Here is a 24735-nt window from a genome sequence, read left to right as displayed (position 1 = left end):
GGTGAGGTAAATTATGTCAAAAATAATATTGTGGGTTTTTTTTTTTTTTTTACTAAGCATTAACACATGTTAGACTGCACCCCATAAAAATCAAGCCTAGAAAAAAATAACACAGTGAACCACCCCTTTAATATCAGTAAACTATGTAAACATATTATTACTGCATTTGATCATTTAGGATGATGTTAACTGATGTTAATACATCCCACAAAATAATACAGAATAATAAATATGACAGAATTATGACAGAAATTCCATTGTGATGTGCTCAGAGAAAAGATTTTTAACAAATAGCAGAGAAAATTTAATAAAATAGATATAAATGATTCTTTGACGTTTTAACTCCAACGCCAACTTTATTTATAAAGCACCTAAAAGTGCACGATTTGTACTAATGATCAAGACTTGTTGTATTTCGCTTCTTCTGCTGCTTCCATTCATGCACAAGAAATAAAAACATGAAAACCAAACTAAAAGAAATAAACCAAAATCAACTTACCATCCAAAATAAATATGAAAGAAAAAAACAAAAACAATTTCTTCATATTTCTCATGACCTTGACTCTTGTTCCTGTCCCGTCAGTCTGTCTTTTCTTACCAACACACCCAAACAGTCTGAGTCTGACAGAAAACTTTCACTTTTGAAATGTCTGTTGGCAAAATGCATTACTGTGCCACCCACTGAAGGCACTGCAGAAACTATATGCATTACTGTGGGATGCACTGAAGGCACGGCAGAAACTATGGAAAAAAAACAAGGGGAAGTCAAAGGGCAGATGTAGTCTTGTTTTAATGACTCCTCATTGTACTCCTCCATGACTTTCTACTCACGAAGCGAAAGAGGGTGAATTTTCGTGTCAGGTTGAATGGCGCGTGTCAGGTTGATGGCGCAGTCCCATGACCGATGTGGAGGCAACTGTGAAGCAACTGTCCTATCAGCAGTGAGATGATAAACACAATCTTGGCTTCATTCAGTTCTCAGTCCAGAATTTTTGAGTTTTAATGCTGGCCCAAGGACCTTTCCTGTTCCTGCTACTCTCACTGTTCTCCCACTTCACTTCCTGTCAACTCTTCATTGTCCTATCATAAGGACATATATCATATATAAAATTTCAGGATGAATGATTCAACTGCTGAAAATCAATTTAAATAGCTAGAATTAAACCACAGTGTGAGAAAAATAAAAATCCTTTTGATGAGGAAGTGGTTAAAAGTTTTTTCAGTGTTGCACTCTAAATAAGCTGATTTTGCAACTTTATAGGCATTTTGTAAAATTGCAACTTTGTGGGGTTATAAACTGAAACATTATAACACTGGCAAAAAAAGTAGCTTGTTTACTTAATTTTCTGACTTTATTTTTGTCTCTTTATTAGGCATTTTGTAAAATTCCAACTTTGTGTGGGGTTATAAACTGAAACATTATAATTTCTTTTGCATCAGTCTCCATTAGAGTTACTATCTATGGTGAGTAGAGAAATATGTGTTATTTCATGTTTGCTTCATAATTGTGCTTTCATATTAAATCATGGTTAAATTTATAATGTGTGTAATTTATTTTTTTAAATATAAAGATTCATATATTTACTGAGTTTCATCGGAGCATACTTAATTTTTTGTATTTTTGGATATTTTCCAGCTCCTCTGTCTCCTCCTGTCATCACCAGTTACTGTCCTTCATCATCATCATCTCATCATCATCATCATCATCATCATCATCATCAGTGTACGAATGTGCACTGCTGTGTTCAGCTGTGAATGTGAGTGCTGTGACCACTCTCCTGTTACAAAGGAAACAGTTTATTGTCCAGCATCAGTGTGTCTGATCTCAGCATCAGTCTCTCTCTACCTCTGGAGGTGGAATATCTGGATAACAACACCTACAATTGTGTGATCAACAATCCCATCAGAAACCAGACCACACATCTGGACATCAGAAAACTGTTTATGTTTTTTCTCTACTTCACAAAGTAAAAACTTATTTTAGTAAATTAATGTTTAAGAAATCTGATGTAAGGTAAAACTAGCTAACTAACCCACATAGGTAAAATGAATAAGGGGCTGTTGTGTGTAAAGACCACCCATTGGCCCAAGTATGGAATTAATTGGGATGGACGAAGGTTCACTGTGTAAGCCTTTACTTGTGCTTCTGTTAAGTTCACTTTATTTATTAGAATTGTTGTTTCAATTTGATTCTAGCACTGCGCTTAATCTAAATACAATTTTAAATTATTACAAAATGTAGACCGATATATTGTGGAGAAATCTAAAAAATGTTTATTGATAGATTAATTTTGTATAAAAAGCTAGGCCCGCAAATATATAATTTTTTCTTTGTAATGTCTATTCAATAGTTATTAATTGTTTTATTTATGTTAAAATATTCAGTACATGTATAAATGCATATTCTGCATACTCACGGCTAGGCGATGGGTGTCCAGTGGGTGGAGGTAGCCAGATGGAAACCCTTAGAACAGAACTGAAAGAGAAAAGAGAAGAGTTAGTAATAGTTCACCGATGTTGTGTTGTGAACTCTGGCGAAATCTGAAAAACTGGCTGAAAAGAAAGAACCCAAAAGTCAATCACGCTTGTTGCCTTCATCAAGTGTGTTACAAGATTGATCAGTTTAGTTGGTTTAATTTGGATATTTATTTTCACTATTCCCTCATTAATTATTTAACTATATTCATTCATTATTGACTTGAGTTCCAAGTGAGTCAGGTCATGGATCTCACGCTCACAAACTCTCAGCTCTGATCTCTGTCAGAGAATGCAGGGCTAACTATAACTATCTGACCCCCACTGCTTGTAGTTTGCTTCGTCATGTTTGTACAACTTGGCAAGTCAGTGTAGAATTTGTAAAATATTTGCTTCTAGATGCAAAGGAGGTCTGTATTTTTTAACAATGTGCTAAAAAAAATGGAGATGTCTCAAGAGTATTCATTTAAATGGTGTAGTTGCATCATACAAAAACATATAAAATGACACATTATCACAATCTAAAGGTTGAGGAGATGTACTGTACCTGCACTTCCAGAGAGTTCATTTCTAACAAACATAAAACTAACAGATCTGTATTTTGTGTTTTATGATGTACAGAAGGAAAAATAATAATAATACTAATAATGACAATGTTTATTTGTTCAAAATGACTGACTGTGAATATTGCTGTACATCTGTCTCTTTGTTATACACCAATACAACAATTTCTGTCATATATGCTGAAGTTTCATTGTTATAGTAATAAATAAACTCCCTCTCATAATGTCATACAAACATGCAATACTGCCTGAAATGGTCTGAATTCACAGATACTTGTCAGGCACACAACACGGACACAATTGCAAGTTTCAACAGGAGACCAGTTTATTTAGTACGTCCAAAAGGAACTCCCTCAAAAGAACAAAAACCAGCATGGACACAATATCAATTTATTTGCACTAGAAAATACAATGTCCTTGCTAAAACACACGGCAGGGGGCGCCCAATGGCGCGGCCGCTTAAATTTGACCATTGCTACAAATATACCTATGCTTCTTTTGACTGGTCTTGTGGTCCAGGTTCACATTTATACTCCACATTATTAGGAATACTGTATGTGACTCTACTGAGAAATTTTGTTACAACTGGAGATATTACAATTCAGAACTGAACTCAAAATGTAATATTTTGAAATGTAATTATTTTAATTACAGCTGATGTGATTTCCAGATAAAGCCCAAATATATAAGATCACCAGCTTTAAACCTCTTGTATTTGGTCTCTCAGCTGCTGATGAGCAATAGTTTATAAACTCCAGTGTGTTCAGTTGTGCTGAAAGTGACAATATAGCCTACAGCCAAGTATGGTGACCCATACTCATAATTCATGCTCTGCATTTAACCCATCCAAAGTGCACACACACAGCAGTGAACACAACACACACACTGTGAACACACACCCGGAGCAGTGGGCAACCATTTATGCTGCGGCGCCTGGGGAGCAGTTGGGGGTTCGGTGCCTTGCCCGTATTGCCAGCCCGAGACTCAAACCCACAATTTTAGGGTTAGGAGTCAAACTCTCTAACCCCTAGGCCACAACTGTTTGTGATGGTCAGAGATCGCAGTTGTTGGTTGTTTGGATTGAGAGTCTCTAACCACTAGGCCACGAATGAACTTAATTTATTCATTTCTCCTCTAGCAATGAGACTGTCTTCAGGTCCAAACATCCACAGCACCAGATCATCTTTTTGTATTTCAATATCATTGTGTAGTGTGTATGAAACTCCCTCCATCCCGGTTTTCTCTTTAACTTTATCAAAGCACCACATAAAAGAGGAAACTCATGAACATTATAACACACAATGACTGCTATGGTAAAGTAAAAATTAACAGCACCTGATTAAATTTGTTTATATATATATTATATTACGGATGGATGTTTTGCACATAGGTAAGAACTTGCACAGGTTTGGAGTGACATTTTATTTATTAGTTTTAAAATTGTTAACAATAGGCTACTTTATGAGTTATAGCCTTATTTTAATAGACATAACATTTGAAAATGAAAATATGTCCAACTGGGTAGACCAGTTTCAAAACATTTTCAAATAGGCCTATGTATAAACATTTATGAATTATTTATCAATATACTGTATAGGCTAATATATACATTAGTACTCGCACACACTTACATTCTCCATTCATGCATTTCTACTCTCTCACACACGTACATTCTCCTTACACATACACACATTTTTTTGCTTTCACACACATGCATTCTCCTTTTAAATATATACCTTTTTTTTGGCTGGCTTATGTTGAGGTACATCACTCTCAGATCAGGAAATACATGTGCAAGACTAGCTCAGTTCTTCGTCACAGTTTTAAAGTGATGCTATTCAAAGTCATCCTCTTTTTCTTTTCAAGTACATATTTTAAGTTTTTAACTTGAACATATCATGTAACCTACATGTTCTACAGATCTGTGTGCAAGTGTTATGATAATGATTTTGATCTTATTGACAGGGCTTAACGCTAAGGACATTTTCTACTGGTCCGGTTCAGCCAGTTTTTTTTTTTTTTTTTACTTGCCCTGGCAAAATTTTCACAGTCCTTGTTACAATCAATCAACCAATCATTCAATAAATCAATAAACAAGACTTATTGTTTTCATTGTTGACTGTAACATTGTATTGTAATAAATTATAATTAATTATATCTGTCTGCACTATGTTTGTACTTTCTGTACTGGAAGCTCTTACAATAGCTTTTAAAATTACCTAAAATATATACAGTTTGTAATTAGGACAATAATAATTAGTTCACATAATGTAGCAAAAGCAAGTAATCATATGGGTTTATTGAACAAAACTGTTAAAATACATAATGTATTATAAACAATAGAACTCATGTGCATTACGCATTATAACAAATGCCTGCAGAGGGCGCCAACGACCGGACGATTGTTTTACACTTTACTGCGCATCTAAACATTTAATTCAAATGTCCACTTAATTTTAATATTTGGCCATTTCTTTACGACAGAAATGCTACAGCCACTGTAATTTGAATATGTGCACATGAAAACGCGTCAACTCAGGGTTTGAGCTTTTATTTTGAAATCACGATAAACAGTTAGCACCCTTTCCTCAAATCTTGTCCTGGAGGTCCAATGCGCTGCAGAGTTTAGCTCCGTGTCATGTTCATGCGAACTTTAATGTTGGAGAACAGAATAACCTTATATCATACATTCACTAAATGTCCATGAATAATTGCATATTGTTTACACAAATGTGTCATTTGCATCAACACATGTCAGTAAACACAAGAAAGTAAACGTAAGTAATGGTCAAATCGGAATAGACATGCAATAACTGAGGCGTGCACACAAGAGCATTCACTGTCTGCAGAGTTGTAGAACATCATTTTACAAAACACAGATGATCTTATCACATGCATTTTTCATCATATGAAATAATGCATGATTTGTCAAAATAATAACAATAATGTTTTATTTCAGTAGTATATAGATTAGTCTTATTTTTTTTTTTTTATAATTTGGAGTGTTCTTATTTCATAATGTTCTTAAAACTCTTGGAGACAATGGCTTATGCATTCATTTTGATTTTTTTGCAGCATCTGATTGGTAAGTTATACCTTTGTTCTTGTACATAGTCTAAACATAGTATTTAAACGTACATTATTCAATATTATCACCGGACAACAGATCTTTGTGTAACTGAATCAGTTTTTCTAGATAAGCACCTTTACTTTTCCAAAATTCATGCACATTTTGATTCTCAGAACGCTTCCAGAACAGTTTTAAGTGTTTCTTGACCAGGAAATAGTGTGTTGTTGTAGGTTGTGTGTGATGGCTAAGCACAACATACCCTTATCTCTAATTTCTGGGGAACAATTCTGCACATAATCTATTTTAACAATATGCTTTGTGTTTTGTTTAACTTTCAGTAGTTACTACTGATAACCATAACATTATAAATTACGATCTATATACGATATATATAGAATATATATATATCTATATACTATGATATAGATTATCTATTACACAGCTATCACACCAATACAAATTTCCTTGCCACTGAATTTTAATCCTCTCTATGTCCTAATAAAATGTCTATTGACGATAGCAGACAGGCCCATTAAGCAAAATAGAAACAAAAACCCCACGGATAATGACTTCTATTTTCCATCACACTTCATGAACACAAAGTATATAGAACTAATATGTTTAGGGCTTATTATTGATTATATTTATATATTATATATATTCTTGCATATCTTCATCACATTGGTAGTAAATGCTGCGCATTACAATATATACATCTAATGTAGGTCAGCAGTTTCTGGTACTTGGTAGTTTATGATTAAAGTTAAACATTGGTATTTTTACCATAGACAAAAAATGTGTCAGTAGAAGGTTATTAGTTTATCATACAAAACACCTCCCTATGCAATATTTCTAGGATAAGACATAAATCGGAAATAATTAAACAATAAAAGAAAAAAAAAATAACAGGACTCCCATACCACTAACATCAGCGATCATTCTATAGTTAGTCGCTGGGGTTATGCAGCATTATGAACAGGAAAAGGTTCAGTTTTCCACAACCTTATTTCATAGCTTGAATCAAAATTATAATTTTGAATTTATAAAACACAAAAAAAATTTAACTTATAAACAATTATTTAGTTTTGAAATAGGTATCAAAATTAAAGCAGTTAATTATTGTTATTAAGAGCTTGATGTTACCAACCAAATAAGAATTGAATCTTTGATTGAGTAACAGTGTGGTGTTGTTCTGCAGGTGTGTTTGGTGATGAAGTGAAGAGAGTGTTATGTGAAGGAGGGAGATTCTGTTCACTCTACCACACTGATGTTTTACTCAAATACAGAGCTATACATGACACAGGATGTGGAACATTTGGAGAGACATTTATTAAATTTAATATAAAAACTCATACAAGGCTCATATAGTGATAGGGCTGAGAGATTCAGGAGGACAGAATGAAGGTGGATCAATCAGACTGATCTCTGACCATCATGAACCACTCAGAACCACAGACGTCTGGAGATTATATATTACAGATTGTAATGGAAATGCCATATCTGAAAGAAGACCTTTAGATGTTTCTATCTATGGTGAGTAGAGAATTATGTGTTATTTCCTGTCTGCTGTATATTGTGCTTACATATTGAATCATGGTTTTAAGTTATTTATAATGTGTCTTAATTCATTTTTATAAAGATTCATATAATTACTGAGTTTTAGCGGAGATACTTAAATTTGCAATATTTTTTCAGAGGGGTTCACAGCTACTCTCGTCCCCTCCTGTCCTCACCAGTTACTGGCCTTCATCATCACAGCATCAACATGTGTAAAATGGTGTGCACTGCTGTGTTCAGCTATGAAGGTGGGTCATGTGACTCTCTCCTGGTACAAAGGAAACAGTTTATTTGTCCAATCTATCAGTGTGTCTGAATCTCAGCATCAGGCTCCTCTCTACCTCTCTGGGTGTGATATCAGATAAAAACACCGACAGCTGGTGGTGAACATCCTGTCAGCAACCCGACTCAAAAATTTGGACATCCCAGTCCACTCTGGTACACATGTTCAGGTAAAGTAGTCTGCTGATATGTCGCGTTGTTGAGCTGAGCGGGGAAAGCACTTTGCTGTATAGGTGTCAGCGAAATGGCACCATTACGACCACAGGGTGTGCACTCATTTGCAGGACACTAAACTAGCTGGCCAGAACTGTTAGGTAGTAACGACAAGATAGAAACATAGGACACTGAAAGCAGGACCATTTAGAATTCAACAAACCATTTTTGGTTGTACCGACCAGTGTGACGCAATGAGTAACTAAAAACAAAAGTAAACAAAGTAAGGGTCATGAAACAGGTCTTGACCTTTCCCTTTTGTGGTTGTCATTATAATGGTGGCCGTGCCTGTTTTTTGTCGGCCGCCGGGACCTTTGGTGTTGGGCAACGCGGAAGGCGGGAGCCGATTGGTCGCTCGCTCGGCGGGGCGGTGCTGGCTCTGCTCTGCTGGTGGTGCGTGATCCGATTGGTCGTCTCTGCTCTGATGGGCGTGGCTGCTGCTGCTGCTTTGGTTGTTCTCATTGATAAACCATCTGATAGACTGTCTCTCTGTCTCTGCCTTTTTAAGCTTTTTTTTTTTGCCTTTGTTCTGTTTGCTAAAGTGATGATAGAAATTTTTACCTGGGCTCCCATGTAAGAACCACAGTCTATATTTAGTTCTCTGTGATGTATTAAAAAAATGTTGCTAAAATTAAATGTGTGCTGGGGCCAGTGAAAATAATGACAGGGCAAGAATGAGAACAAATCTGAACTACTGCCCTAATGGCTTTTTGTCTATTGTCTTTATTTATAAACCCTGCACAATTGATTTGCTTTAAGTGTTGAATTTCAGAAAAATAAACTGAAATTGTCTTTAATCAAATTGCTGTTGCAAGTCATGTTGTAATGTTGCATTTGTATTCCAATTAGTTGTTATGTTGGTTTAAGTATTGGTTTATCAATTGTTTTTTTTAATTATTGTAGTATCTAATTTATTTTTTTATGTTTATTTTATTTTTTTTGTTTTTATTATTGTAATTTATTTTCTTCTAAATACTTTTTTTAGAAGAACTTGTTTTAGTATGTTACTCACTAAACAGTCATACTTTTCTAAGCTAACATAATGTTTATAAGCAGTTTTTTTTTTTAAGTCACCAGTGTATGTTAAGTGTATGCTATTGTGTGAATCGATAGAAATTAAATTGAAATCTTAATTTCAGGCCATGTCTCACTTTTACACAGCTGATTTGAAATGTGAAAGAAAAAGTACTACCAAAAGAAGGCAGAAATTAACTAAAAAAAAAAAAACAGACATTTTAATACTACACATAGACCAGCGCCCCCCAAACCCCAAAACCAGTTTAGCCCCTTCAGACCCTGCGTTCATTGAAATGGACATCACATGATCTCTTGATTAAACCAATACAATTATACAAGAGCAAATATCAAGTGGATAAATTATTATTATTATTTTTTTTCCTTTTGCCCTTTGATTATTTGAAAATTTAAAGGAAACCTTTTGTTTGCACTGATTTTCAAAGAGTTATTCGAGCATTATTCTGATTATAGCATGGTTTCATATGTAGGGGGGAATGAAAGACAAATGACAAATTATACCATATGATTCTATTAATTATATGCAGAACTTTATGCTTAATTGAAGGGATGTCATGATAGCAATAAACTAAGAATACGAATGGGATGATTAACTTATTTGACCTACAGTTTATGATGAAATAGATAGTCCGTATATACTCTGCACAATTATGGAATTACCATATAATAACTGAAATTAATTAGAATAATTATTTAAAAACAGATTAAAAATCCTGGTTTAAGTCTGTTGTGACAGATATGAAGGGGAAGGGAATTTATAGGTGCACCAGGTGTTTCAACAAAATACTTCTGCAAGGATGCACCTGTGTTTCCTCACGTGTGCTTTCTCCTTTCTGAGCTGTCCATTAACAGTCATTCTGCTGTGTGAATTGTCTTTAAAAATCTACCGACCCTAAAGAAAAGCTGAATCAGCATTAGATCCTCATTTCAAGAACCTCCCTTTCTCATCTGTGAACGACCAGACGTGAAGACGTGAAGACTGCTAAGTGAAGCATCTTGTCTGGAGCAAACTAAAACATTTAACACAAGTCATTTGATATACAGGATGACATTGATGGAAACAACAGAATATTATTATTTAAAATCTTTTTAAAGAAAAGTCATTTGTGTTCCCAGGATCTTATGGTGTTTGAGCTGAAGGCATTGCCATTTATTATAAAAAAAAAAAAAAAATGATAATAAGCTTGAATTAAATAATAGTGTGTTAGTGTTAAGTTCATCTGTGTGGGTGATGCGTAGCTGAATATGTACATAGAGAATATAAATGCATTCAACAGAGGCCAATTTTGCAGCAGCATTTTATTCTTGCCTCACTTGAACAAACACAGATTTTGTCATTTTCAAACTGAACATCAGCATTATACAGTAGCTGAATATGTACATATACCCAGCGTGGCACATGAAACATCCCGTACATCAATTTATACAACGCAATAAACAAACAGAAACAAAACATGACTGATGTGTGAATATACAATGCAATAAACAAACAGAAACAAAACATGACTGATGTGTGAAAAACATATTGGCCTATTGTATGTGTATAAGGCATGTATGTGTGTTAATGTGTGTCATGTGTGTGTGTGTGTGTGTGTGTGTGTAAACGTATATATATATATATATATATATATATATATATATATATATATACTATATAACAGTATGTATATACATACAGGCAAACCAAAAATTATTCAGACTTTTCTTTGATTGCTAATGCAAACTTTTTCCACCACAGAATGAAAAGAATTAAGCATTGCTTGGTAATTGTTTGTTGGTAAATTGGTTTTATTTAATTGTTTTTATCTAATTAAATTTATGTGTTTAATTTTTGTATTTGTGTAATTTTTTTTATTTTATGTATATGCATATAAACCTTTATTCAGTGCCTGCATTATTATTTGAAATTTTTGCCTCATAATCACTGCCTGCTACTCTATAACTAACTAAAGACAAGGCAGTTTGAACGTGTGTGTGTGTGTGTGTGTGTGTGTGTGTGTGTGTTTCTTATTTATTGCTAAGAGAGTGTGTGTGTGTGTGTGTCTGATAGTGTGAGTGTACATGCATCCACACACGCACATGTCCGAGGCCTTTATGTTTGCAAGCACAACATGCTCCTGAACATGTTGTTTCTCTTACTTTTATTCTTCCCCATTCACTTTCAATGGCCGGCAATTTTGACAAGTGTGACTTTGTTCAATTTTGTACAAAATTAAAGCAATTTTTTTTACTAAATAAAAACATTTAAAAGCAAACCTCCTGATTAAACATTGTGCACAGATGGTGCAATGGTTTGTTTAATATTGTGAAAATTAATCATAAATTTTTTGTTTGTTTGTTTTTTCACTCAATAAATGAGGTACCTACCCTCAGATAAATGAGGCCTATGATTAATCAGCTGCAAATATAAACACCGGGGACACCACAAGTGTGACAGGAATCTGAATACAACTGTTAAATTACAAAATCTGGAAATCAATTTTTTAGGGGTATTGTCCCTTGATGCAAATGTTTATTTTTTCTGTCACTGGTTTAGGATTATCTTTCAGTTTTTGTTCTGACTGCACAAATTGGTGTTCGTGAAATGGCAACCAGTACAGCAACTAGTGACCTGTGCAACTGGGGCTTAATGCTTGCTTAAAACATGCTTAGATCATCCTGTGAGAATCAACAATTCATCAGTGTGTAGTATAGTGTTAATTAATTTCAATTTACTTGCTAATATTTTCCAGCTCATCTGTCCCCTGGCTGTCATCACCAGTAACTGTCTTTCATCATCATCATCATCAGTGTACGAATGTGCACTGCTGTGTTCAGCTGTGAATGTGAGTGATGTGACTCTATCCTGGTACAAAGGAAACAGTTTATTGTCCAGCATCAGTGTGTCTGATCTCAGCATCAGTCTCTCTCTACCTCTGGAGGTGGAATATCAGGATAAAAACACCTACAGCTGTGTGATCAACAATCCCATAAGCAACCAGACCACACATCTGGACATCACTCAAATCTGTCAGCCATGTCCAGGTATGTCAGTGCTGATATTAGTGATTATCCTACTTCAACTTTCCCTGAGGTTTGTCTCCCTCCCTTAATGGTCTCAATAGCCAAATATATACAGAAGCAGTGGATATTGGGTACAAGTACCACCACAACCCTGACAGACCAACTTATGGTTTAGTTCTCTATTGTAAATTTGTTATTTGAGCAGCAGCTGCATTGTTCTTATTGTGCTTGTGCTGAAAATAAAAACAATTTAACACTGGTTCTGTATTAGCAAAAAAAAGGCCATGTTCACACAGTAGCATATATGGTTGTCAGTCCTGGAGAGAAAAAAATATAGTTGGTAAAAAAAAAAAAATAATAATAAAAATTGCTTTTAATTTACTCACCTTCAGGCCATCCAGATGCTAGGTGACTTTTCTAGGACTTTTTCAGTCAAGAAGATTTTTTAATGCAAGTCCATGATTAATCATATACAGGCAAGATAAAATTTATACCTGTGGCTCCTGACAATATATTGAGGTCTTATGAAGTAAAACGATCAGTGTTTGCAAGAAAATAAACATTGTTTACAACATTATTACCTGTAATACCGGTAGCTCTCTCCTGGTACAAAGCTGGATTGATGTCAAGTTACATGCAAATGAATCATTTTAGTGAACAGGAAGTACCAAATCAGACTGAAACGCCTCAAACTGTTTGCAGATCTATGCCATTGAAGTTACTCAATCACAATTCTCTGAATTGTAATGAACCAAAATACCAGCACATGTGATGCTATGATGCTGGTTTAGCTGATTCATTCAGCACTCTAGTTTCTTTAACAGTCACTGAACTGAGGAAGATGTTCAGACTCGGACCGAAGACCAATGCTTGTATAAAGTCACATGTTTCACTGATAACATGAAGCGACATTTGGCCAGCAGTTCACATTTTATGAATATAGTACTAAATTATATAAAAAAAATAAATCCACTTAAAAATTCCCACCTGTTGCAAATCATTCCATTGGGCTCCTTTATAATAATAGAATTTTTATTTCATTATTTCAGGAAAACCTTTAGAAAAAAAAAAAGTATTTTTTTATGACATAGTGAAATCTTGTGTCTGTATAATGAGAAGTATTGGCCAAATCTCACATGCAACTTAAGAACAGAAAAAAAATGAATGAATAAAAATATTTGCATATACTAGTTCAAAGTGAATGATTATGTGACTGTAGCTGCAAAATGTATTGATAGCTGTCTATCTATACACCAAACACCTATTTAAACTGTTTAAACAAATGTTTATCTGTATGCATCATATTTGCTGCTGCTTCATGCTGATGTTTGTTATAGATCAGACTAAAACATTCTTTTACATTAATATCTGTGTTTCTTTATCATTTCAACACCGAGCCCTGAAACTGGGTCTTGCCCACAATGTCAGACTGATGGACGGCTGATAATTGCTGGTGCTACTGTAATCTTCCTGATCGTGATGTCGTGTCTCAAAGCCAATGATGAATTTCTTCGATGTGGTTAATAAAGCTTGGGAGTCAGAGTTCCAGATATCAAAATATAGACTTTATTAATCAAAGTAATAAAGCCGAGATAACAGGCACCACATCTGAGTTCTCTGTCTGTCCGCGCACTCGTTTTACACCCTTATCTCTTACCAAAGTTGGTAGTTAATTGGCACTGCCTGCCCGGTTTGCCACACTTTATCACTAGTCCACCTAGTCCAGTTTTTTAATGGTGGAATTTGGCCAAATCAACCATTTTTTAATAAAACTTCCATTTTGCCTGTTTCTATTGGTTGGCTGTGGTCACATGAGACATTCATCATATTTGTTTACCATTGCTGTCAGCCTCTGGAAATCACCCAAAGTTCACAGGGTTACTTTAGTTCACAGGTGCAATACACAGGGGATATTTTAGTAAATAGGTACAATTCAATGGAAGACTACCAGCACCTCCCAATGGGAGGTCCTTTATACATCCAATCCTCTTCAACTCTACCAGTACTGCCTTTATACATCCAACCTTCTATAAGACATCCAGTATTTGGGTATAACTCAGCATATTAATCAGTATATTGATCTCTTTCATAGTCATGCATATTATTTTAAGATAATACCATATTGAGTAAATAACATAATATAATAGAATAACACAGTAGTGACTGATAAAGTGATTTTCTGTATTTACAGGAAACATAAAAAAGCAGGACAACAAAGCAAGTTCTACACAAGTGTTACATTTTTGACAATTTGTTGGTTTGTTACAAATTGCTGAACACTCTAGAAAGTCCATGTGACTCAGATGTTTGGTAAAGACCAGTCACAATGAAGTATGCAAATATATGACATCATTGCTATTTTAGATGTTGACAGTTGTGTGAAATATACGGGAATGAAAATTTTAAAACTCTTAAATATATCAAATTTATCTGTAAATGTTTGTAACAATATTAAAGATTAAGTTTTGCATTTTAATGTGATTATTTTTTAAACAGTTCAGACCCATGAAGAAGAGATAATTGATGCTGATCCAACATTCAAACAAAAAGTCCGCAAAGTGGTAAAGTCATTGTGTGTCCTTTCAGCTAAATCCACAATATTAAATACACAGTTACAGCTCTGCAAATTAATTGTTTATTTCTAAGAAGAATAAGCAGTACGAAGAAAGATGAGAGAAGATAGAGTCAAGACAAGTTAAAACATGTGGTTGCTGGGTTGTGGCTAGAAGGGATACAGCTCCGACCGGAAATTAACAATGAAATTAATTTTCAAACTATTAGATTGTATTTTATTAACATCTACACCAACCCCAAAACTAAACCTACCCCTTACAATAATGAAAAAATAGTAATTATTGTTGTACAGTGTAGCGTCTGTACCAATCATACACAGCATTTTTCATTTGATTTAACAAATCAGTTATTCATTAGATCAACAAATGATCACAGACCCCTCAGCCAATAAACATACTAGGTGCCAGGATGTCTGCGAATGACTGTAGACCCCTGGTTACCATGGCAACCACGACACCTCAGCAAGATAAGATAACTTTTATGGCCTAAGAGTATGTGGAGAGTTCTCTCTGAAACATACTGCTATAAAAGATGTTGTACAGTAAATTTCGCACACCAACTACAGGGACAGACTAGGACACACACAGACCAGTGAGGAGGGAAGAACCGAAGTGCAACAGGCCTCGGGGGCCAACCCTGTGGTGAAGACTTCCTCATAGGTTTCCCCTATCAGTAGTTTTATCCCCACCTCATAGGTGTCAAATTACTTAAAACTAGGTTGAGAAAAACACTATACGATCACCAGACTTAAAACCACTATACTTTTAACAGAAGTCTAAAAATGTCTCTGCATGAATACTGCTGGTCTGCTTTTCTTGTGTTGCAGGTATGTGTGCATGAGATGTCATCTCCTTAAGCAGCACCCTGGTGTAAAGCATCATCTCAAACATCCATGAACAAGCTTCATGAGGACCAAGAGTCATCTGAGTGAATCTGCGTGGGAAATGGACTACAGAAAACAGACTTCACAGCTATTAAGTTGCCATGGACTTCCAGGACTTCCTCTCATGCTACATGGTTTCTGTGTCATCATGTAGTTTCCACAACATGTTACCATCCATGTTGAATGTGTCAACAGTTATGGTTCTAAAAAAACTATTACACCTAAGTAAATCTAGGACCAAGACACAGAATGAAGTAATATGTGCCTGCCATAACCTTTTCAGGTTACATGACTGCAAAGATGGGGCTTATGTTAACAAACATAGGCCATAGAATGGACTTATGAAGTTTTTAAATTTATGTATATGTGAGAGTTATTAGAACTCTCAACGGGAGGACTGTGGGATTACAAATTTATAAAATGTTAAATCTAGGTTCCAATGTAATAGAATGTACCTTGTGTTTTTACATTTTGAGGAGATTAAGATGATGACATTCTGAGATGATCAAGTCAAGCAGCCCAGGTTTCTGAGACAGTGATTAACCTTTGTTTTTGTGCTCTTCCTGACCATCTGGCTATTTAAGCTCAAGGCATGGCCTGTTGCCTTTGTTTCTATGATAATGTGAGAGAGATTTTGCGTATGTAAGACTGTGCTGTCAGACACCTCTGTATTTAAATGACACTGTTATGCTGATGAGATCAAGGCTGATTCTGTACTTCATTTTGCATGCTATGGGTTAGATGGGTGTCTCCACCTCTACTGAATGTATCCCTTCCACTTGAATGTATAAAAAACTCCAAAAGTATCATTTTGCTTTGGTGAGACTTTTGATGACTGCAGCGCCATCCAGCGTGTTCTCAATAAAGAATTCTGCTGAAGATTACCCAAGTTACAGTTACTACTGGCAGCTCATATAAATAATTGTAATTAACTGTCATAATTGTAATTATATTTATATACATTCCTTTTACTGGATTTACTACAGTGACCAGACTGAAGGGCGATCTCAGTTACGATAATGTAACCCTTGTTCCCTGAAGGAGGAACGGAGACGTCAAATCCCATCGCCACAGTTAGCTGCTACACAGTTGCTGTATGCCCGGTCATCGGTTTTGGCTCTTCAGCAAAAACATGAATAATGCAGTGCACCTGCTGCTTCTAATACCCACACTGCGGGGTGAAGCAGCCAAATTCGAAATCCACATGCTAATGTCCATAGCTCATTTAGTTACACTCAAAGTGGATTGGTCTTTTTGGTGAGATCCCAATTCGTCAGTCATCACCGTCGTGATGTCTCCATTCCCTCCTTCAGGGAACAAGGGTTACATACTTAACCGAGACATTCTCTGTTGACTAACTATATTCTTAATAATTGTGCTGAGTAGCACTATACTTTGTTTTGACAATATTAATTTGTTTACTAAATGCAAAATGTCTCTATTGGTTGCATGCAGTAACTTCGATATTTTCATATTGATTTTAATTTTTGATTATTGGTATGAATGATTGGAAGATTTTGTTACAAGTTTTTGTTTGGTTTTTTGTTTGGTGATTTATTTTAAGATCAATTTTTTGATCCACAGACACACACAAACACAAACACAAAATTTATTAACATGTTAACTTCTGCACTATTTAGAATAAAATTGTAATAAAACTACATTTAGTTTGCTCATTAAAAACCGAGAAACTTTTGTTTGATTATTAATTACTGTTAATTGTTTTTTGAGAGTCTTAATTCCTGTTCTTGATTGTGTTCTAGATGGGACAGATGGAGTGTGTTAGTTTTCAGTGTTGGTGTTGATGATATGTAGGAATATAATCTGATACAGTGGATGTTTGGGAGAAACCCGAATACCTGCAATCAGCAGGCTTTCCCAAAGCTCCATATATGACACTGATGATGATAAAACACTCAAAAACAGACTGAATCTGGACACTCAGACTGGATCTCTGACCATCACAAACACCAGAACCACAGACTCTGGACTTTATCAACTATCACTGACCAGTGGAGAGACAAAATACAAGAGTTTCAATGTCACAGTGTCTGTTCAGAAGTGAATTTGTGTAAATCACCTTTACTATTGTTTTGAAATATTTTATCTAATGTTTATTATTTAATCTGAGATTAACTATTCTTACTGTGGTGTCCACTGTGTAAATAACAGAGATACAGTGTAAACAGCTTTTCAAGTTTCCTCTGCTGCATTCCAATTTGCCTACTTATACTATTCCCTAAAAGTAATTACTGTTTGTGGAGAAAAAGACAGTAAACATGTCAAAAATTTCTCATATATGTAAACTATCCAAATTGTAATTTGTAAAAAAAAATACAGACACATAGACGTATGATGTGATTAATGTGAACATAATGGCATCTGTCTACTGATTAGTTTCCAGTGAGAGGGTTCACATTCACACACACACACACACACACACACACACACACACACATACAGTATAAATGGGGTTTGGGAGAAGGGCACAAGCCTTTAAAATATCCACAATCTGTTCAAATGTTTTATTTTAAGATTTATACAGCTTAAGCAGATTTTGCAACAATCCATATGTTTAATGCACCCAATTGCTGCTGGATTCTGTATTTAATAACATTTATTCATTTAGAAGATTCTTTTATCTTGAAAATAAATGCTAGAGACACTATTAGGGCCATTAAAACTGTTAGATGAAAATAATGAATTGGGGTGTTCACTGAATTTGCATTATAAATAAATAAATAACTCTGTTAAAGGGTGATAACATCTCATCCTAGCTGTGGGTGTTTCTGTTAAACTCCTGCTGTTAATCAGTTCTAGGAAGATAGTTGTGAATTGGGGTGAAAAAAAATATTGTTGTGAATGAGAAGTGAGAAGAGACAAAGATAATTGACGCAGCAGGTGCTGGCTGCGAAAATAAAGCGTGGGACATTCGTCATTCATTAGTGTAAATTCCGTTTGATCTCCATCAGGGTAATCATTCATGGACTATTTTGGAACAGATCTGCAAGAGATGAGTCAGTGAGTCAACAAATGAACGATTCCATCAAACAAAAACATGAATTTATGGAATATAGCAGCAATGATGTCAATTAAGAAGCAGATGGAGAGACAAGAGAACTGCAAGTGTACAGACGCTTTAACCCGGTTAACCACACTGTGGTTTAATGAGCCAGAAAAAACTAATTGATTAACATTCTACTGTTCATTATGTGAACGTGTGACGACAGGGAGAGAGATAGAGTGTCACCCCCAAGTGTGGGGGCCAGTGCAATTGACATGTTTTTTATACAGAAAAAACAAGTAGCAAGTCAGAATCTGCTTATATAGTAATCCACTCATTGTAGAAAATGCATATCCAATTATCACATAAAAAATAAAATAAAAGTAAAAAATTAAATTAAAAAAATACAGAACAGTACACAGATAATAAAACCTTGTACAGGATTCACACATCTGGATTGACTGGTGATTCGCAGATGCCAAAAGAATAACCTTTTGGTCTAAATGGCTTCCATAAAGAACTCTTTAACATCTGAAGGACCTTTATGTTTGCTCAGAAGGATTCTTTGTGGCGAAAGGAAGAAGGTTCTCGATTATAAAAAAGTTAAGGAAGAGATGGCTCTTTAAGAGAAACCTTGACGGAATGGTTCTTTGTGGAGCCGAAAATGGTTCTTCTATGTTATCACTGTGAAAAACCTTTTTAAAGAGCACCTTTCTTTTTAAGAGTATATGACTGCCTGCTGCTATATTATTGTTTTGAACAATTTTAATTTCATTTATGAACAATTTACAACTGGATTTTATACTGACAGTTTATTGTGTTCCTGATAGTCCCTGTGAATAATTTAGACTGAAGGGCAACAATCAAACATTACACCCAGAGAGATGATCATTAGGTGGTTTATAATTTATTTATTTATTTAGTTATTTATTTGGTTGTATTATTATTATTATTATTATTAATATATTATTTGTCAGATTCAGTAATTTTAACCAGTGTTATGGTAACAAACAGTACATCTCTTATAAGGATGTTGTTGGAGCGCCAACTAGTGTCTGAAGATGTAAAACCAAAGGCCTTAAAAGCGGACCATTGTGGAACTTCAAGTCTTAGTGGAAAATGATATATGAACTATTTGGGATTTCCCATAATCTGATATTTTATTTTATTAAATTCTTTTATGAGTAATGTTTTTAAGTGTGTAGAGTGCGCTGTGTTGACATAACTTTTCCAGAATTGATTCATGAAATGGTCTTCTAATAATAACACTGTACTTTTAAAATACATGGACATTCATAATGCTTGCATTTTTCAACATTTTCATTTTTTATGCATTTTCAGTTGCTCATGGTAAGTATTGGTTTACGTGCATCGTCGCTGCCCTGCTGGTGAGATGATGTAACTACACACTTATCTAAGGAACCACAGTATCTAACCTCCTTCGCTGAAGGGCATGTCAAACATAGTGGTAAGTGTGTCCTGACAAAATAAATGTATTGTGTAGTGCAAGCTTATACCAACTGAAGAATCAGTATCTTCAGGTAGTTTCTAGTTAACCAGTTGTGACTGATTACTTTCGGGATGCTCCAGGAACGATTCTTGTACAGCAAAATGTGTGAATGCAGGATGCTGCTGCTTGTGAATGACATATGCAACGACGGCATTAACATGTCAAATGCGTTGCCTACTAAACATCTTATGGCCTTAACAAGCACTGCTTTATAGAAAATTTGTATGTACATTTCTGTAATTTTGGTCCAGATGCTCTTTTTGTCGTACCAGGTAGCAAATTCAGTTGAGAAACAAAACATAGCCACTTTACCCATTCTACCATACTGTGTTGAGTAATCTATTCAAAATAGATAAAAATTAGAACAGGAAGGGAATAACAGATAATAGGAGAATAGAAACAATAGTGCAAGTCATAGAGGAAACCATGTGCCTGAATGAAGGGTTCTCAGTGATTGTAGTGGATATAGAGAAGAAATAGGGGCCAAGGGAAAATGATCCTGAGGAACCCCTAGCTGGTCTAGCCTATAGAAATAAGATTTTTAAGTATTTTAGCATAAGAAAAACAAGTATGAAGCAAAGATGTAAGATTGTAATGCCTGATTCAAATATGATATTAATCCCAAACTTGGTGAACAGCTTTGGTGGAATTTGATGATTGCCCATTTCGAGAGATAGGTGCTGTACTTGCATACCCAAGATGCATTTCAGAGGCTGCGGAGAGAAATTACTTGCCTTAAAGAACTTTGGTTCAGATCAGTCCACAAAAACACTTAACTCAGGTGCTGTTTACCCAAATGTTTTCAATAAAACCAGAAAACTTTTTAAGCATTGGTCGTATTTTACACGACAACAGCGTTTGTGAGGACCTGATAAGCTACAGGTGTTGAGAACTGGTTTCATATTCATATCAAGTGTTTGAAAATTATGCTGTTGTCATCTCTGAGTAAACTACAAAAACTTGTTAAAACAGTGACATCATGCACATGAGTATTACGTGTTCAGTTTATGGGAATGTGTGAATGTCTTTGTAAAGTGACATCGTCAACTGCTGGTCTGGCATGCATAATACAGCATTTTATACTTAGAAAAAAAAAAACAAGAAAGAAAAAAAAAGCAAGACAACCAAAGTTGAGTTCAAAACAATAATCTGACGGGTTTTCTGAGGATTGTAATTTTTATATAAACAAAACATGTATTTCTGTGCAAACAGAAAAAAATGATCTACTGAGACCAGATGAGAAGGGAAAAACACTTTAGACACTGTGGATCACGTACTTTAAACTGCTAACTGCTGCGGTTTAATGTGCTTCTGCTGAATAAATGCTGATAAGAGTCCAAAGTGTTAAAAAAGCTGCAGTTACTTCTGCTTTTTTGCCTGCAAATGAATGTGAGAAAGATAAGTGTGAAAAACAGAGCAGAAACTGACCAGTGCATCAGAAAGTTTGCTTTTAATATTGAACAATGATATTCAATTTGGAGATTATAGAACAGATAGATTTAGTTTCTACTTTGTTAATCTTCAGATTCAGTCATTTTAACTCAGTGGTTCTTATCCTGGTCCTGGGAACCCTGTTCTGCACATTTTAGATGTGTCCCTTATTTGATACACCTGAGTCAGATCATCAGCTCATCAGGAGAGAGATCTGAGTCTGTCAGATAAGAGAGACACACAAAATGTGCAGAGCAGTGGGTCCCCAGGACCAGGATTAAGAACCATTGTTTTAGCTTAATGGTGTACAGAGAACACAGGTCTCCTAAAGACCCTGCTGGAGCGCCAACCAGTGACTGAACATGAAAAAACAAGGCCTTAAAACTTAAAACTTTGTAAATAATGACTTCACTTTTGTGAAGTGTATATTAACTTAATGTACATGTGATAAAAATATATTTTTTTTCTAAATTACGTATAAAACCACAGTTTGATCCTGTTTTTAACTCAAATTTGATCTGATCATCGATTCACTATAAGCTCCTGTGAAAAAACATTCAATATATTGTTCATTGATTTGTGTGTTATTAACAGACTTTATTATCTGGCAGCTCTGTTTCCTCACTGAACTCTGATTAAATGTCTTCAGCATCTTTCATAGTGATGGGGATTTAATTCATCTTTGTTTCCAGAGATGGTTTTATCAAATGTGACCCTGGACCACAAAACAAGTCATATGTTGCACAGGTATATTTGTAGCAATAGCCAAAAATAAACTGTATAGCCTAGGTCAAAATTATAGATTTTTCTTTTTATGCCAAAAATCATTAGGATATTAAGTAAAGATCATGTTCCATGAAGATACTTTATACATTTCCTACTGTAAATATTTCTGATTAGCAATATACATTGCTAAGAACTTCATTTGGACAACTTTAAAGGCAATTTTCTTAATATTCAGATTTTATTTTTTTATTTTTTTCTAGATTTTCAAATAGTTGTATGTCGGCTAAATATCGTCCTCTCCTAGAAAACCATACATGAATGGAAAGCTTATTTATTTAAAATAAATGGACATTCATAATACTTGCAATTTTAAGCATTTTTCTTGTATATGTATTTTCAGGAGTAACCCCAGAGTGCAGTCTGGACGATGCCTACTACATTTTCAGTGGCTCATGTTTTGTATTGTTTTCTCTCTTCTCTTCTGGTTAGTGTGACCTTTTGACCCCTGCTGGTGGATGTTGTAACTACACTCTGGAAAAAGGAGCAACTTCCTCATCTGAACGAAGGCCACTCAATGAAAGTATTTGCAAGCAACATAAGAATCGAAAATGTTTTACTTTGTAATATTTGTTGTTTCTTTATTTGTATGCTTTTTGTTGATGTTTTACAGCAATATATGACTCTCCTGATGCAGATGCTGCTGCTTTAGCTCCCTCTTGTGACTGAATATGGAAACACATTCTGTTCAGTACACAGTCCATGTGTTCGGCCTCTACACTGCCATTTATTTTCACCCGTAGGTGGAGAAAAGTGAGTGCCTTAATGTGTGACACCCATGCAGGTCCATTTCTGGACACAGACAAACCCTGAACAAGGCTGGAATATTTTTAAATTAATAGAAATTGTACCACTTGGTAAGTCAATGAAGATTTTTTAGGATAATCTCCTGTAGATGTAAGGGAGGTATGTATTTTTACCATAAGATATTCTTTAGTAAATGTAAGGGAGCTCTGTATTTCTTTAGCATTGTGCTAAAAAAAATGGTGGTGTTGTCTAGAGAGTTTTTTTTTATGTTGTGTTTTTGTATTATAAAAAAATATATAATGTGACATTTTATCAATATATAGGTTTTGGGGATGTGTTGTGTATGTGCTATAAGAGAGTTCATTTCTAACAAACATAAAACTAATAGGCCTATATTTACAGCTATGTCAAGAACAGAAAAAAATTATGACAATGTTTATTAGTTCATAATGACTGACTCTGACTCTGTGTTATACAGTAATATAACAATTTCTGTCATATTTGCTGAAGTTTCATGCTGATGCTTGTTATAAATCAAAACATTTTCTCTTACACTAATATCTGTTTCTCTGGCGTTACAGCACAGAATTCTGAACTTTGCAGAACATTGCAGTGCTGATATTTGCTGGTGCTGCTGTGACTTTACTGCTCATGGTTACTATTGTGATGACCTGTATTTACAGGAAACAGAAAAAAGCAGGACAACAAGGCAAGTTAAGGAAATACTGTTGTTTGTAAGACAGCAAAAGGGAAGTTTTACATTTTTGACTAAGTCCATGTGACTCAGATGTTTGGGAAAGAGACAATTCACAACTCAGTAAATATATGGCTTTATTGCCATTTTAAATGCTGACAAATGTGTTGAGTGTAAAAAGAAAGGTTTTAAAACTTCAATTCTGAAATGTATCAAATATATCTGTAAAATGTTTGTTTTTGTCATGACTCATGGGATGCTGATGTTCATCTCATTGTCTTAGGCTACATTTGTCCAGAGTATTTGCACTTTTCCAGAGTATAAATGTGACCCTGGACCACAAAACCAGTCATAAGTGGCACCGATATATTTGTAGCAATAGCCAAAAAATACATTGTATAGGTCAAAACTATTAGAAAAAAATCATTAGGATATTAAATAAAGAACATGTCCCATGAAGATATTTAGTAAATTTCCTACCGTAAATATATCAACAATTAATTTTTGATTAGTAATATGCATTGCTAAGAACTTAATTTGGACAACTTTAAAGGTGATTTTCTCAATATTTTGATTTGTTTGCACCCTCAGATTCCAGTTTTTTAAATAGTTATATCTCGGCCAAATATTGTCCTATCCTAATAAACCATTATATTATTGGTATCATTATACCAACCAACGATTATAAGGCTTCATAAGATATCAACACATGAACAGTAGGTTACTATATAGTTACAGACTTATTTTAATAGACATAACATTTGAAAATGAAAATGTGTCAAACTGGGTAGACCAGTTTCAAAACATTTTCAAATAGGCCTATGTCTAAACATTTATGAATTATCAATATAAAGGCTATTAATATGAACATGTAGAATAGCCTACTGCTCTTGTAATAAGCAGCTGTATGG

At 34.7% G+C, this 24735-nt stretch overlaps 1 protein-coding gene across 2 annotated transcripts in view; it reads right to left on the bottom strand.

The window, feature by feature from the left end:
* Window positions 1-24735, bottom strand: part of LOC109075626 — a 47591-nt gene that overhangs the window by 10266 nt on the left and 12590 nt on the right. The window lies entirely within an intron of this gene.

This window comes from Cyprinus carpio, chromosome B22 (assembly GCF_018340385.1).
Source record: "Cyprinus carpio isolate SPL01 chromosome B22, ASM1834038v1, whole genome shotgun sequence".
Classification (NCBI taxonomy): Eukaryota; Metazoa; Chordata; class Actinopteri; order Cypriniformes; family Cyprinidae; genus Cyprinus; species Cyprinus carpio.
Note: the sequence above shows the minus strand (reverse complement) of the source record. Positions and strands in the feature narration are given on the sequence as shown.